General features: G+C 44.2%; 1 protein-coding gene across 2 annotated transcripts in view; it reads left to right on the top strand.

Moving 5' to 3' along the window:
- EPS8L2 (EPS8 like 2) overlaps window positions 1–15,575 on the top strand; it is a 116,660-nt gene that overhangs the window by 50,986 nt on the left and 50,099 nt on the right. The window lies entirely within an intron of this gene.

The raw sequence follows: 15,575 nt of genomic DNA, 5'->3' as shown, positions 1-15,575 counted from the left end.
CGTAGCTGAAGTTGCGTAACTTAGACCAACTTATCTCGCTCCTCTTCCCCGCCCCCAGTGTAGATCAGGCCTGAATGCTGAACAGAGAGCTTCCTGCTGCAGGCAGAAGCAGATTCTGGTTTCTGTGCTGCTAGGTAGAAGCAAAGTGTGTATTTGTTTGACCCAAGTTCTCCTTACATTAATAGGGAGAGCACCACACAGTCTAGGACATAAAAGAGCATTCTGTGCTTCCCAGCCTTCTCCCTCTCCCTCCCTCCCTCCAATACCTTTCTCCAGCTTCCTCAATTGCAAACAGGTCCCTGCTGCTCCCTCATGTCCCTCACCAATGTGCTCCCCTTTTTAGGATGGGCATGGGTAGTTTTCTGGCTCCGTATGCCCTCCCTAGAGAGCCTAATGTTTCTAGCCAAATACAATGCTGTTTACTTCCCTATGATCCAAATTCTGCCCTCGGTTACACACACCCAAATCTCACTGAGTTGCAGGTGTAGCCAGGGGCAGAAGCTGGCCTGCTGTTAATATTCCCTAGCGGGAGAGAGAGCTCTGCGTTCTAACCCCCTCTCTCCTGGCCTCTGGCTGGCTGCTTTCTTCAACCTGTGTGTGTTCAGCCATGTTCCACAGCCCATTGCTGCTTGTCTCTCTGGAGATGCCCCAGAGCTCCTGAGATCTGCTGAGACCTCTAAAGGCTGGTAGTTCTGGTGGGACAGCTATCCAAGCTGATGTGAACCCCAGAAAGTATTACTCTAGCTCTGATTCTTTTTCAAGCCAGTCCATCAATCCTATTGTTTCATCTTGAAGCCACAGTCGGATGATATTAGGTCAGACTCGCTGCTGCAGCTGAGAACTGCTCAGCACAACAGGTTGGGGAGCTCCCTAATTCTTTGCCCAGAGTTGCCCTGATCACTGCCCTGACACAGGCTAGAGCAGCCCATCAGCTGGCAGTAGTCCCCAAGTGACCACTGTGACTACATCACAGATATTCAGGTAATGGTGGACCTGTGAAGTTGTTCTGACTCTTGCAACCCCAGCCTTGATCCCCAGGTTTCTCTTCTGCACAGTTCAAAGGGGAGTGGACAGGATTTCTTTCCAAAGTTTTATAATAGTACAAGCAAGACTTTTTTCTCATTGTAACTTTTAAAAAACAAACACTGGCTTTTTTACTGGAATGAAAAGTATTGGGAAAACATTCATTTTGGTCAAAAATTTCCTTCTGTTATTCTGCTGTTAAAAACAAAAAACAGTTTTTTCAATTCAAATTTTTGTTTTTTGATAAAAACATTCAGTTTTTGAAATTTTTTTCCACTCCCCCCCAAAAAAATTATACTGAAAACTGGTTTCAAAATTAAAAATATTTCTGTTTCATTTTCCCCCCACATATAATCCCTGAAAAATGTTTGTGGGAAATCTAGAAAAAATAATATTTTCAATTTTCTTGCAAAAAAGTAACTGGCAGTTTTTCATTCAGCTCTACTTATAAGACAGGAGGCTATCTCTGTATCTAAGCTTACATGACCAAGGATGTTTTTTTTCACTGGGTTGCTTATTCTCTAGTAAGTTATTTTCCACCACTTGGCTTCTTGTCCCCAGGTCACAGCATGGGGTGCTACTGTAAATACTGCCTTCCATCCTTACATGCTGTGACAAGTTAAGAGGCAGAGGTGCAGTGTTATTGATTGCACAAAGCCCTTGCACAATCAGGAGGCTGGCCCTGTTTTTATTTGCTCTCACAGAGTGGGTTATATCTGCAGCTAATAAAAAAGGAATATGAGCACTTGAAATTGCTCTGGTGGTAAACACAAAGCATGAGGAGCGGGAATTTAGTTATGAAACTCCAACTAACAGCTACTGACATGCTGTCTATAATTATTGTTACAAAGTTTTCATACCTTTGGGCGTCATCCAAAACTCACAGCAGTCAACGGAAGCCTTCCCATTGATTTCCAGTGGGTTTTGGAACAGGCCCTTCATCACCAACTAAAAGTAATAGTTTCACAAGGCACAGATCCCCAGCATGACCACAGCAGAGATATACAATTTCTCTCACAGAATTGTTAGGGCCAGGTCAAGATGTATCAGTCCGCTAAGCAAAAATGTGAGTTGATGCTTTTAAAAAGTGCTGCAGAGCTGCTTCTAAGAAGGTGCAATGCATTGTGGGGAATATTTTTCTGTCTTTCTCCTTTAAAAGGTACCTTGATAAAATGTAAGTGGACCTGCCTGAAAATGGTGCCAACTATGGATTTACTTTTCATTACGTTTGAACAATCCCAGATTTTATCTGTCTCGCAGGTGAGCACTGATGTCACAGTGTGCAGTCTAGCCACGCATACTGTGTCCTGCACCTGTGTGTTACGGCTACACTTGGAAGGCTTTGCTGGTGTAGCTATATCAGTCTACCAAAGTACTCCTAGTGTGGATGCAGCTTTTGCCAGTAGTGCTTATTCTGTCCCTCCTGAGCAAATAAGCTATACCAGCAAAAGTGCAGTTTTGCTCATATAACTGTGTCTACACTAGGGACTTCTGCTGGTACAGCTATGTCACTTGCAAATCACAACCCTTCACACTCCTGGAGCTAGGCTGACAGAAATTTGTTGTATAAACCTGACCTAGGAGTAACCACTAACCTGTTGTGTGTGAGGCAGCACTATTCAGTGATATGTAACTGGATTGCTTTTCTGACCCAGTAATCAGTTACTAACAGTAGATTCAATTTGATCAGTATCTTTAACAATCCAGCTCTGCAAAATGCCCATGGTTGTTTTAACATTATGCAGAGCATTTGTCGTCTTGCTTCGTCTCTGTGAGCCTCCTTTGAAGGACTGTGCCCCGACCTGTTGTTTTGGCACAAATGCCAAGAGCCATGCTAAACACTCATGTTACCACAAAGTGTATACACTGGTAAAGTCTCAAAACTGCACGTTCCAGAAGACTACTTCCAAAAGTTGCCTGACTAGGCAGGCTAGGCAGGCTTCTAGCAGGCCCCAGAATACAGAGGATCTCAGAGGTCATTCCGATCCTCATGCTGCCATTTTCCACTGTTTTAATCACAAGTCTCATAAGGTTTGGTGTGTTTTTCCTTAAAGACCCAGCTCCTGGAGTCATGGGAGAATCTCAGCTTTCACTTAAAACAAAAATATGGGGGAAGAGCTTGGGAAAGTACATGCTCAAAAAGCAGAAGGCAAATAAAAGAAACCTGAACTTCACACTTTTAAAAAAAATCTCGTGATTGTTAAGCCTGATTCAGGGGCCTGACTCCTGACGTAGGACTTTGTGGGGTTGGCAGGACTGCTGCCTACTGCATCCCCACAGTGAGTGAGTGTAGCTCAGATGGCCTGGAGAAGTTGCCCTGCTCCCTGCCCCTAATACTAAAATCACAGTCTGTTGTTCAAGATGAGCGCTTTGAACCTGGCCTTCCACTGCCTTATATCATTTACACCTGTGCAAAGGGAGTGTGAAACACTGCCAGATCAGAATGCTGGGACTCTCTCTGGAGTCCATGGCACTGGATTCCTGGTTATCCCCTGCAGAACTTCTCAGCAATGTGCATGTCTCTCCAGAGTTTAGAAGTAGTGCAGGGACAGACACAGAGCTCAGCTGCTCTGCCATGGCCTCAAGTCCCTAAGATATTTCTAAACTCCTTAAGAATAGGCATGGAGCTCAGTGGTTCCTACCCTGTCGGCTGAGCTCAGAATCTCTGCAAGGGCCATTTTCTGGTCATTGGGAAGGCCTCTGCAATCAGCAAGAGAAGCTGCTCATCAAGCGGGCTTCAAAACCTTACAGGGATTTGCTCTGTATCCGTGGCTAAAATTTCCATGACAATCCCCTGCCCTAGAGGTGGCTGCCTATTAGTGGTTCTTTGTATATCTAGTTTGCAAAGTGCTACAAGATGAAAGGCGCAAGGTAAATATGATTACTGGTTAGGCTGCATTACAAGTGTCACTTAGTTGACAGAATAGTCAGTTCTCTACGCTTCTGCATCTGTGGCGGCCCCTTATTATTCCCTCTCCTCCTCAATGCCTTCTGCTAGTAACAGCAAAATCCAATGTGAGAGAAGAGACAGGGAGCCTCCTTTGTGATGGAAGCCAAATTAACCAGATTAGGAGGTTTGGGATGGAGAGTTTGGGGTGCATTCATCTCACATGTGACTGGGGACAAATGTAACGGACACCAAGACTGAGTGTGGCCCTTCGTGTACAGCCACTTGGCCATTAAGTTTCTGTTTATAGCAATGGCACAAATGCAAATGGAATGGAAAGAGATGATATCTGGGAACCGATCATCTCTTTGGATCCTGTCGCTAGCAGGCTGCTCTCTGGCTTCTGAAATTCGTTACTCTTTGGAGGTCTACAAAATATATGCCCCATATCCAGGAGCAGGGGGGAAATAGAGCCAGTGGCATACCAGCATGAATGCTGTAGAAGCCCAACGTTCAGAAAAGGCAAAGCAAGTTAAAGTAAATAGCAATCTTTTTTGCTATTATGATTTCTTACAGCCTCCGCTGTGCTGTCATCATCCATTAACAGCCTTTTGGAATCAGTGGGGTTGTTGGGACATACCCAGGCCATGCTTGATTAATAATTATTCCTATTACAATAGCATCTAAAGACTCCAAGTGTGATCAGGACCCTGTTGTGCTAGGTGCTGTACATACACATTGGAAGAGAGATCCCTGCCTCAAAGAGCTTAAAAGATTAAGAAGACAAAAGGTGGGGGAATGGAAGCCTAATTATCCCCACAGATGCCCAGGTAGCTTCAGTGACTTGTCCCAGGCTACGCAGTAACTCTATGGCTGAGCTGAGAATTGAACCACAACCCAGTCCAGTGCCTTAACCACATGACCATCCTTCCTCTCCTGCATTTTGTCTGGATGCTGCACTGCGTATGAATGGCAGGAGTCATCCAGTAAAAGAGAATGGATCAAATTCTGCTCTCACACTGATGTAAAGCTTAAGCAATTCCCTGACTTCAATGAAGTTACTCTGGATTTATACCAGCTCAGTTGTTTTCCTGTCTCCCTCTGGCTTTGTGTGTGTTACAGTGGCATCCAGCTGAGTGTGCAACACACACATTGCATGCCCCTGGACTGGCTGTGCCTGAAGGTTGATTTAGTCTAGCTCCAATGTGCAAGGAGCATATTTTATTCTACAAAATGGCATCCTCTGCATAGTGTGACCTTGCATGCCTCATATATGCCAGGTCACGCCGCACAGCGGATGCCATTTTGCATGCAAGCGTTGAACTGCATGCCGCCACTGTGTTGCCATAAGTAAAGAAGAAGGGGAAAAATAGAGCAGTGGTTACTGCAGGTTTATGCTGAGTGGATCAGAGATTACGAATTGCCAGCTTTTATCAACATGCTCCTTTCCCTTGTGGAGTTTGCCATAGTCACCTCAGAACTCTGAGACTTTCCTTCCCAATCCCCCTCACTAACACTTCACAGCCCCCTATAGGGCATCAGAGCTATTATCTTTCAAGTCAAAGAATACAGGAGAACTTCTTTGGAGCCAATTGATGCACCTCTGTCCAGTCAGCAAGAGGGTACCAGTAATGCAAAAAAATTCCTTCCTCCAGGTTGTACTGTTTTTGTAGCACCTGTACCCTGGACTGTTTCAGGAAATAGAGACCATGTGTGCAACCAAAGCATCCCAAACGGCAATTTAAAGCAAAGCTATTGGCCATCAAGCTATTGGTTAGATATTGCACAATACTTTACTTCAGCACTGAAAGGAATAATTTTGAGTATTGCACATGGGTTGGTCGCAGTGCCATAAGTCCACTATTGCCCTAGCAGATCTAGAGCGAGGGTAAAAGCAAGAGTCTGGAAGCCAGCAGATTTAGGGTACGCCTTCACTGCAGTTAACTCTGGTGATCAGACCCCAGGTGACTAGCACTTGGGGGGTGAGCAGCCACACTGCAAGTCTTACCTCAGTCACTGTGTCCTCACTAGTGCTGCAGTCACCTGTATGCGTTGCTAGGGCGTTTCGGGGCACATCCCTATGGTTCTCAGCACTGCAGTAAAATGAGCTGCTCTGAATTGTTGAAGAACTTGTCTGTCCTCCTGGGCACACAGAGAGCATTGTGGGAAGGGCATTAAATGACTATCAGTACTCAGAGGTTCAGCCTGTGTTATCATTGCAAAGTAGGCAGGTTACCAGCCCAAGTGATAGTGGCACTCGGGCTCTATTTCCTAGCCTCAGCCAGGCCAGCTAGCTACGGTTGAAAGCACCATTAAATCCAGTGAGAGGATTTTGTGTGTGGATGGGAGGGGGTTGGAGCAACACAGGAGTAAGAACCCAGGTTATCTCTGCAGCAAAGGCATAATCTTAGAGCCTGATCCAGGCTGTGACAGTGAATTACCATGTAACCCTGGGAAAGTCACTTACATTGCCATTTCTTTCCCACAGCCTATCGGATGGGGAAAGTGTAACTACTTCACCTCTTAGAGATGTTGTAAGGACTGGATAATGTTTGTAAAGTATTTTGAACTTCTCCAGTGGAAGGTGCTGGAGGAACGCGAAGGATTCTGTTATTAGAGGTATCTGATAACCCAGAAGGACACAGATAAATTAGCTAATGTTACGGATAGTCCAGCTTTCCCCTGTATAAAATTAAGCAGGTTGAGGACGGAGCTGTGCCGAACAGCAGCTTGGGAAACACTAATGAGAAAGTTGCTGGCTTCAAAGCCTTGTCTGTTATAGTGGTTGAACCTAAAAGTGTGATTTTTAAACCATCATCATTAGACCAGTATAAGTCCCTGTGTGGACACTATTTTGGTTTAAGAGATGCTTATTTCAGCTCAGCATAAGTTGACTGAGAACAAGTTTACGCTAAACCAAAATCAGAGTATCCACACAAGGCTTTGCATCAGATTAACTATATTGGTTTAACCTCCCTATTCCCATATTAAACTGACTCACCTTTCCTATGTAGACATGGCCTGTGATGGTGAGGCTACTACAGTCTACTGCTGTTTTTCTGCTTAGAATCTTATATCTGTGATTAAACAGAAGTGAAGCGCTCAAGCATGCCCCAAATGGAAGCTTTGCAATTCTCCAGTACTAAACATATTGGCATCCTCCTCATTCAGTGTGTCTGTTTTCAGGCAGATTAGTTACGCTTTGAAGTTGGGAGGGGTTGGGCAGGATCAACAGCAAGGTGAAAGGGGATCTTGGAAGAGAAGTAAACAGAAGCCTAAGGTAAAGAGCCAGACAAACATACGTACAACACACACCCCAATCCACCTCCTGAGCAGCTGTCAAAGTGTTGGTTTTAGAAGATCCTCACTTGAATGACATCTAAGCACAGCATCTCACAAAGCCAGGTTGTCCTTGTTCTATGGACCTTAAAGGTAACACAAACATACCGCCCTGGAGAATCAACAAAAGGAGCTTGAAAGTTTTGGTTTTCCTTTCATTTTATTTTTGCAGCTGCTTGGTATTGTGAGCAGAGCAGTGGAGATGCAGCACTGATTAGACAGCAGAAGAGGCCCCCTGAAGTTGTTCAGCACCTGCATAAATTATCAAAGTGACAGCTTTGTACTGACAAAGAAAAGCCTCTCCAATGAGAGGTGAGCCTGGTCAGCAATCCATCCCTGCTGGAGATGCAGGCAGAGAGGTAGAGCTAGTCCTAGAGCAGCACATCTGACCTGATCAGGGAATAGGACCTGATGCAAAGCCAGCTGAAGTCAACGGAAAGCTCTGCCACTGATTGCAGTGGGCTTTAGGTGGGTCCCTAGATGTATAGTAATCAGATGGCATTGGTGAAGGAAAGGGAGAACATAGAAAAGTTTGAGGTTTCATCAAAGCCTTAGAACTTTTCAGGAAGTTCTACAGATTTCTCAAAATATTTCAAAATTTTGTTTTGGGAAGGTGAGATAATGGATTTGCCTTGCCCCACTTCCCAAATACAGCAAACACTTCAGAGACTTGGGATTACATAGCTCATTAAGTTCTAAATGATGAGTTCTAAGCTCTCCTCTCTCTACAGCAGGTGTTGCAACCTGCATGGAATTTGGAGGAAGGAGCACAGGTTGCAGGAGGGAAGAATTTGAAGGAGGCACTGAGAAGCCAGTCTGTGTGCACATGGCTGGAAAGTCAGCTGCAGTTATGGCAACTCTGTAAATAGTTCCCCTAAAAAAGAGCTAGTTTTGTGTTTGAAACAGAGTTCTCTCATATTGTACAGCTCATATTACATGGCACATGAAACAGCAGAGACCAACCATTGTCCTTGGAAATGGGTGTTGAGGTCCCTGCTATATAATTAACAACAACTATGAGAAAATAAAAGGGAGGAGAGGATGAGCATACTTGCACATGGAGAGCTAGTTGTATGCAGAACCATACATGGTGAAGAGAGGCACCACACAAGCTTTCCCACGCAGCTCTGCCCATTCACTCTCCCTGAACTCATCAGCCCATCCTATTCAAAACATGCCCTACCGCAGCTCTGCCAATGCACCTCAGTCCTCTTATGTAGCACCCCCTGCTATTCCATTGGTAGGCCCTTATCCAGTTCAGCTAGAACTTTACAGACAGGGAAGTATGAGATAAACCTGTTCTAATGTTAAAAAGTTTTATTTTCTAGACCTGACAATTTGGCCTGTTTCACCAGTAGTAAATTCATTTTAAAAGGAAGGCACACAATGTCCCAAGATCCAAATTGATTTTTATCCCACACAGACTTGGTGTTCTCATTTTTATTATTTAGGTCAGAAATGCTGAATTATACAACTGCCGCTATGGAAAAGTCTTATTCGGGTTAGACATTAATCCCAGAGCCTGGTAACTTTGTGCACAAAACTTGAGTGCCTCATTGTGCCTTTTCATTCAAGCTGGGGCAGGTTGTGATTAAAACGGAGACAACAGAAACGGAACATTTCTATAGATGTAGGACACAAATAGGGAACAGGGACACAGAGAGATTAACTGTTTTATCCAAGGTCATTCTGGATGTCAGAGCTGGGAATTGAACCCAGCTCTCCTTAATCAGCACCTTAATCACAAAAACATCCTTCCTCCAAATAAACCTCTGGCACAGTTCTAACATTATAAAAACATACCGAGTCTGAAGTTTATAGTCTTACTCATTTATGCTTTTGCCAGTGCATCCAGAGTAAACTCGTCTATTTGTGTACACCTACCAGTTAAGGACCAGTGGGAGCTGCTGTTGCTCTGTTAAGTAGCTCCAGAGATAAAACACATGGAAACATGTGTAATGTAGGCTTATAGGTCTCCTCCCAGGCTCAAAATAAAAAAAAAGTCATTAAAAATCAGCTATCACCAACCCACACAAGGGTATGATTGAAAGATGGTGCATCTTGTTCTATTTCCACCTCCATGTTCCTTCCTCAGGATGTTTACGATGTCCCAGCACTACCAGTTAGCTTTGTTGTTAATAAAAACTAAAAATGTTTTTCCGTTGGCCAAGCAGCCAGAAACACTAGTCACAGGCTGTGGTTCCCTGACAACCAGCCCAACCAAGATCTAGTGAGGAAGAATGGTTAACAGCCAACTCAGTTTTGTGAGATGGATTATAGGGAACCAGATTAGACTACCAACCCGCCCTGGCTAAGCAGTGATGCAAAGCTAGCTAAATCCTTCAGCATGATGGCAAGAAGGGGTCTTCAGTCCTTCACCCCACAGTGAGTTGAGAGCCTCAGCCTCAGCAGAATTGATGTGGTTAGCACCTAGGGAAGGCGGCATGGGTGAGGCGAATGTTGCTATAGAGAGCCACCTGCTGGCCAGTTCTGCCTGGCAGGCTGGAGAAAAAAATGCTTGAGGTGAATTCGGAAAAAGGTTTACATGGGAGAGGCAAGACAAAGAACAAAAACGGCGTTAAGGGCTCAGGTTTGACCTGCACCATCTATGCCCTGGATTTTGTTACTGTTATTAGCATGACAGTAGCACCTAGAAGCTCCAGCTGAGATCTGAGGTCTCCTTGCGTTTGTACAGTGCAGTCCCTAACACATAGTAAGCTACTGTCCTGAAAAGCTTACAATCTAAGGTCCTGTCTGCATGAGAAAGTTAACACTGATTAACTTGAAATAGTTTTTAAGTTCCCACGTGGACACTTATTTTGGTTTAAGCGTGGCTTATCTTGATTACTTAACCCAACTGATAACTAACCGCCTTATGCTAAACCAAAATAAACTGAAATAACAGGATCCACACAGCCTTTCACACAGGTGTAACTAAAGTGGTTTAAAAACTGGTGCAGCTTTCTCATGAAGACTGGTCTTAATAGACAAGACAGTTAACCCTCTGCTACAGATGGGAATGAAGGAATAGACACACTAATGACTTGCCCAGGGTCAATTCTCTGGTAAAAGCAGGGGAATGAACCCAGGTCTCCTGCATGCTATTTCAGTGTGGCAAGACTACCCTTGCTCTCATTCAAGAAGCTTGTTGTGAAGTCTGTACTTTTACCGGCTTTCCCACTGTCTTTTCATTTGCAAATCCCACCTTTGCAAAGGTGAATAGTGCTAAGACATCAATAGCCTCATTATTTGAATTTAGAAACAACATTTGAACACAGATTTCTCCACTGCCCATTACCAAGTTCCTGAGTTGTCTTTTGCTTGTCTCCCACCCATGAGGTCCGGAGGTCATATGAGGGAGGGAACACAGTGGCACAGGATAGAGGTTGACTAATATTTTCCAATAGTTAAAACCACAAGATTCTTCATACATGGTGCCTAGAGAGAGTAGTGACGGGTGCATTAGAAACACTGTATATTAGATTAGGTTCTCACTGATAAATCATGGTCATTTTTCATCAGTACATTCTGTGGATTGGAAACTCATATTTGACCTGTAAGTAGAGCTGGTCAAAAAACAGAATTTCCATACTATGGGAAATTCCAAGATAACTTTTCATTCCGAATCAGCAGCAAGAGTCAAAAATTCCATCAGAACAAGCATTCCTCCTCCCCCCATAAATTTGATTTGAAACCAGCAAATTGTTTTATTTCTGCAATATCATTTTGATAATGTCAAAACAATATGAAATATTACATATTGGAGTATAATATAATTCACCAGTAACTGCGCACCACACCATAGTAATCTAGCTCAGGAACCAATCCATGCAACAAACCTCGATGCCAACTCTGCCCACATATCTAAACCAGTGACACCATCACAGGACCTAACCAGATCAGCCACACCATCACCGGTTCATTCACCTGCACGTCCACCAATGTAATATACGCCATCATATGCCAGCAATGCCCCTCTGCTATGTACATCGGCCAAACTGGACAGTCGCTACGGAAAAGGATAAACGGACATAAATCAGATATTAGGAATGGCAATATACAAAAACCTGTAGGAGAACACTTCAACCTCCCTGGCCACACTATAGCAGACCTTAAGGTGGCCATCCTGCAGCAAAAAAACTTCAGGACCAGACTTCAAAGAGAAACTGCTGAGCTTCAGTTCATCTGCAGATTTGACACCATCAGCTCAGGATTAAACAAAGACTGTGAATGGCTTGCCAACTACAAAACCAGTTTCTCCTCCCTTGGTTTTCACACCTCAACTGCTAGAACAGGGGTTCTCATCCTCCCTGATTGAACTAACCTTATTATCTTTAGCTTGCCTGCATATATATATACCTGCCCCTGGAAATTTCCACTACATTCATCTGACGAAGTGGGTATTTACCCACAAAAGCTCATGCTCAAAACTTCTGTTAGTATATAAGGTGCCACAGGATTCTTTGCTGCTTTTATAATATAATTGTAATTCTAATAGCCAAACTGAAATTAACTGAAATGTTAATCAAAACAAAATGTTACGACACTATTGAAATGAGAAAGTAAACAATTCATTTAGACTTTGTCCCCACTGAAAAATTCCTGAGAATTGCCATGTTCCCACAAAACATTTAGATTTTGACAAAACTGCATTTTCCAATGAAAAAAATTGTTCCATCAAAAATATTTTGGACTAGCTCTACCTGCAGGCCCTTTGGGGCAGGGACACTTCATTTAGTGTCTTCCACAGATTAGCAAACACTGTTGATGCTTAACCTATAATATTGCTCAGACACCACTGAGATGGAATACAGTGTATTGTAACAACATAGGGCACAGTTTAGTAGTCCAGGAGAAAACGGGAGATACACAGTGCAGTGAGAGAGACCCATACTCTGCTTGCTGAACCAGCCCTGGCAGCTAAGTCTGCAGCTGCCTACCATAGCATAGGAGTGATTTGGACTGTCAGTAAGAGAGGCCTGCAGGTGGTGGCATTGGCCAGCTCCATTTGTGTATTAGGCGCAAGCAACCAGTCAGAGGTAAGATACCCCCTGAGCATACAGGTGCCTCTGGCCACAGGGCTGGTAGCACATGCACAGATGTGGAAGGACACAAATCCTACTTCTGAAAGTCATGGCACTTGGATACCAGGTACAGTAGAAATCCCAAATATAGATTTTAACATATAAACTCACTGGACAAAATACCAAGGCACCACCTGGCCATTGAAACTCCAGACCAGCAGTGTCCCCTCCCTTTGCAGAGTGGCTGCTTGGGAGCGAGAGGGGAAGGAGGCTTTGGTGCAAAGGAGGACACCACACCCAGGTATCGTAGGGCTGAGACAAAGGCTCAGACTGTGCCTTTGCAGTTTGTTACACCGGCAGTTGGCACGGAACAGGGAAATTATTGAGTGATCCATCTCCTGTCATCCACTCCCATCATATGGCCGCCAGAGGTTCGGGGACACCCAGAGCTTGGGGTTACATCCCTGACCATCTTGGCTAATAGCCACTGATTGACCTGTCCTCCAGGAACATATCTCAATCTTTTTTTAACCCATTTGTACTTTTGGCCTTCACAACATGCCCTGGCAATGAGTCCCACAGGTTAACAATGCATCGTGTGCAGAAGTACTTCCTTATGTTTCTTTTAAACTTGCTGCGTATTAATTTTCATTGGGGACCTCTGGTTCTTGAGTTATGTGAAAGAGTAAATAACACTTTCTTATTCACTTTCTCCACTCTAGTCATGATTTTACAGACCTTGGTCATATCCCCCCCTTAGTCATCTCTTTTCCAAGCTGAACAGTCCCAGTCTTTTTAACTTTCCTCATACGGAAGCTGTTCCATCCCCCTAATCAGTTTTGTTGCCCATCTCTACACCTTTTCCGATTCTAATAGATCTTTTTGGAGATGGGGCAACCACATCTGCACACAGTATTCAAAGTGTGGGTGTACTGTGGATTTTATATAGTGGTTTTATGCTATTTTTTGTCTTTTTATCTTTCCCTTTCTTAAGGGTTCCTAATATTCTGCTAGATTTTTTGACTGTCACTGCACATTGAGCTGATATTTTCAGAGAACTATCCATAATGACACCAAGATCTCTTTCTTCAGTGATAACAGCTAATTTAGACCCGATCATTTTGAAATAGGTAGTTGGGATTATGTTTTCCAACATGCATAACTTTGCATTTATAAGCACTGAATTTCACCTACCATTTTATTGTCCACTGTTTTGTGAGATCCCTTAATTAAGTCCGAAGCAGACTACAAGAGTTACGATCTTGAGTAATTTTGTGTCATCTGCAAACTTTTTCACCTCAGTCTTTACCCCTTTTCCCAGGTTATTTATGAATATGTTGAACAGCATGGTCCAAGTACTGATTCCCGGGGGACCCTGCTATTTATCTCTCCCCACAGTGAAAACTGACCATTTACTCCTACCCTTCGTTTCCTGTCTTTTAGCCAATTACTGATTCATGAGAGTACCTTCCCTCTTATCTTATGATTGCTTACTTTGCTTAACAGCCTTAGGTGAATGACCTTGTCAAAAGCTTTCTGAAAGTCCAAGTACACTCTGTACACTGGATCACCCTTCTCCACGTTTGTTGAGCTTCTCAAAGAATTCTAATAGGTGAGGCATAATTTCTGTTTACAAAACCCGTGTTGACTCTTCCCCAACAAATCACGTTAATCTATGTATCTGATAATTCTGTTCTTTATTATAGTTTCAGTCAGTTTGCCTGGAACTGAAATTAGGCTTACCAGCCTCTAATTTCCAAGATTGCCTCTGGTGCCTTTTTAAAAAACTGGCATCACATTAGCTGTCCTCCAGTCATCTGGTACAGAAACGGATTTAAGTGTTAAATTACATATCACAGTCTGTAGTTCTACAATTTCATATTTGAGTTCCTTTAGAACTCTTGGGTGTACACCATCTGGTCCTGGTAACTTATTACTGTTTAATTTATCAATTTGCTTTATTTGGGATATACATTTAATTTGAACCTCCATTGTGGTGTCTTTAAAAAGTTTCCATGCAGCTTGCAGGCATTTCATTCTTGTGACTGTTCCTTTTAATTTCTGTTTAACTAGTGTCCTCATTTTTGTGTTGTTCCCCATTTTGAAGTTAAATGCTACTGTGGCTTCTTTGGTATCTTCCCCACCACAAGGATGTTAATTTTAATTACATTATGGTCGCTATTACCAAGTGGTCCATCTATATTCACCTCTTGGACCAGCACTTGTACCCTACTTAGGATTAAAACAATTGCTTCTCCCCTTGTGGGTTGTTTGCTGGAACTCTGTTGTTTGGTCTTTGTGAGTAATGTATGGATGAAGAACAAGGATGGCCTGAAGAACCTGCTGAATCAGTTTCTTGTTAGCACTCAACTATTGACATATTTTGAAAAAAATCTAAAGAAGTGACTGGCCAGCTAACTTGGTAGATACTGTAGCATACAACCACATGAATTGGGAGATGCCATGGGATTGAGGTTTCCCAGGCTGGTGGGGTTTGAGAGCATTGCTTGGCACTTCTCCCAGTCATCAGAAAGGGAAAGGCAATATTAGCTCATGTCCACATTGAAGCAGTTCCTTTACTGGTAGATTTGGACATTAATTGCTTGGACCATTGGGCCTTTGTTCTATTGGGACTCCCTGCTTTTCACCTGTGTCCATTCCAATTTATCTTATCCTGCTGGACTTTCTGTATAACCCCCTCCTCGTGGGCAGTGTGTGAACTGCCAACTGGGGGAGGCTAGCCCCTAGCCCCGCCCTTTCTGCTCAAGGCCCTACCCCTTCTGCCCCCCAGAGCTCAGAGCCCCCACCACCATGGCCACTGGCCCAGTCCCACCCCAGGCTAGCCCCTTAGTCCCAAAGGAGTACTGGGAGGGCGGGTGGCAGGCGGCCCCAGCCCCAAAGGAGTGCCAGGAGCGTGGATGGCATGCAGCTGCAGCCCCCTCCAACCCCAGAGTGCGAGAGTGTGGGTGGTGCACAGCCCCAGCCTCCCCAGCCAGAGCACTGGGGGTTGGAGGACTGGAGCCACACACAGGGAGTGGTAGTAAGCAGGGGGCGGGGCCACACCTGGCTGTTTGGGGAGGCATAGCCTCCCCCAGCCTATGTAACCCACCACCCATGCCCCAACTCAAATCTCTGTACCATCCTTCTGCCTCCTTCTGCATCATATTCAGCTTCCTTCTCCTCGCTTCAGGGTTCTGCAGAGTTCTGCTCCTGCCTGCTTCTCAGCTCTCATTTCCTCCTCTGTCTTGTCACTCAGTGCATTGCTAGCATCACTATACCTTGCTGTCTCCTTCCACTCCTGA

This window comes from Gopherus evgoodei, chromosome 4 (assembly GCF_007399415.2).
Source record: "Gopherus evgoodei ecotype Sinaloan lineage chromosome 4, rGopEvg1_v1.p, whole genome shotgun sequence".
NCBI classification, from domain to species: Eukaryota; Metazoa; Chordata; order Testudines; family Testudinidae; genus Gopherus; species Gopherus evgoodei.
Note: the sequence above shows the minus strand (reverse complement) of the source record. Positions and strands in the feature narration are given on the sequence as shown.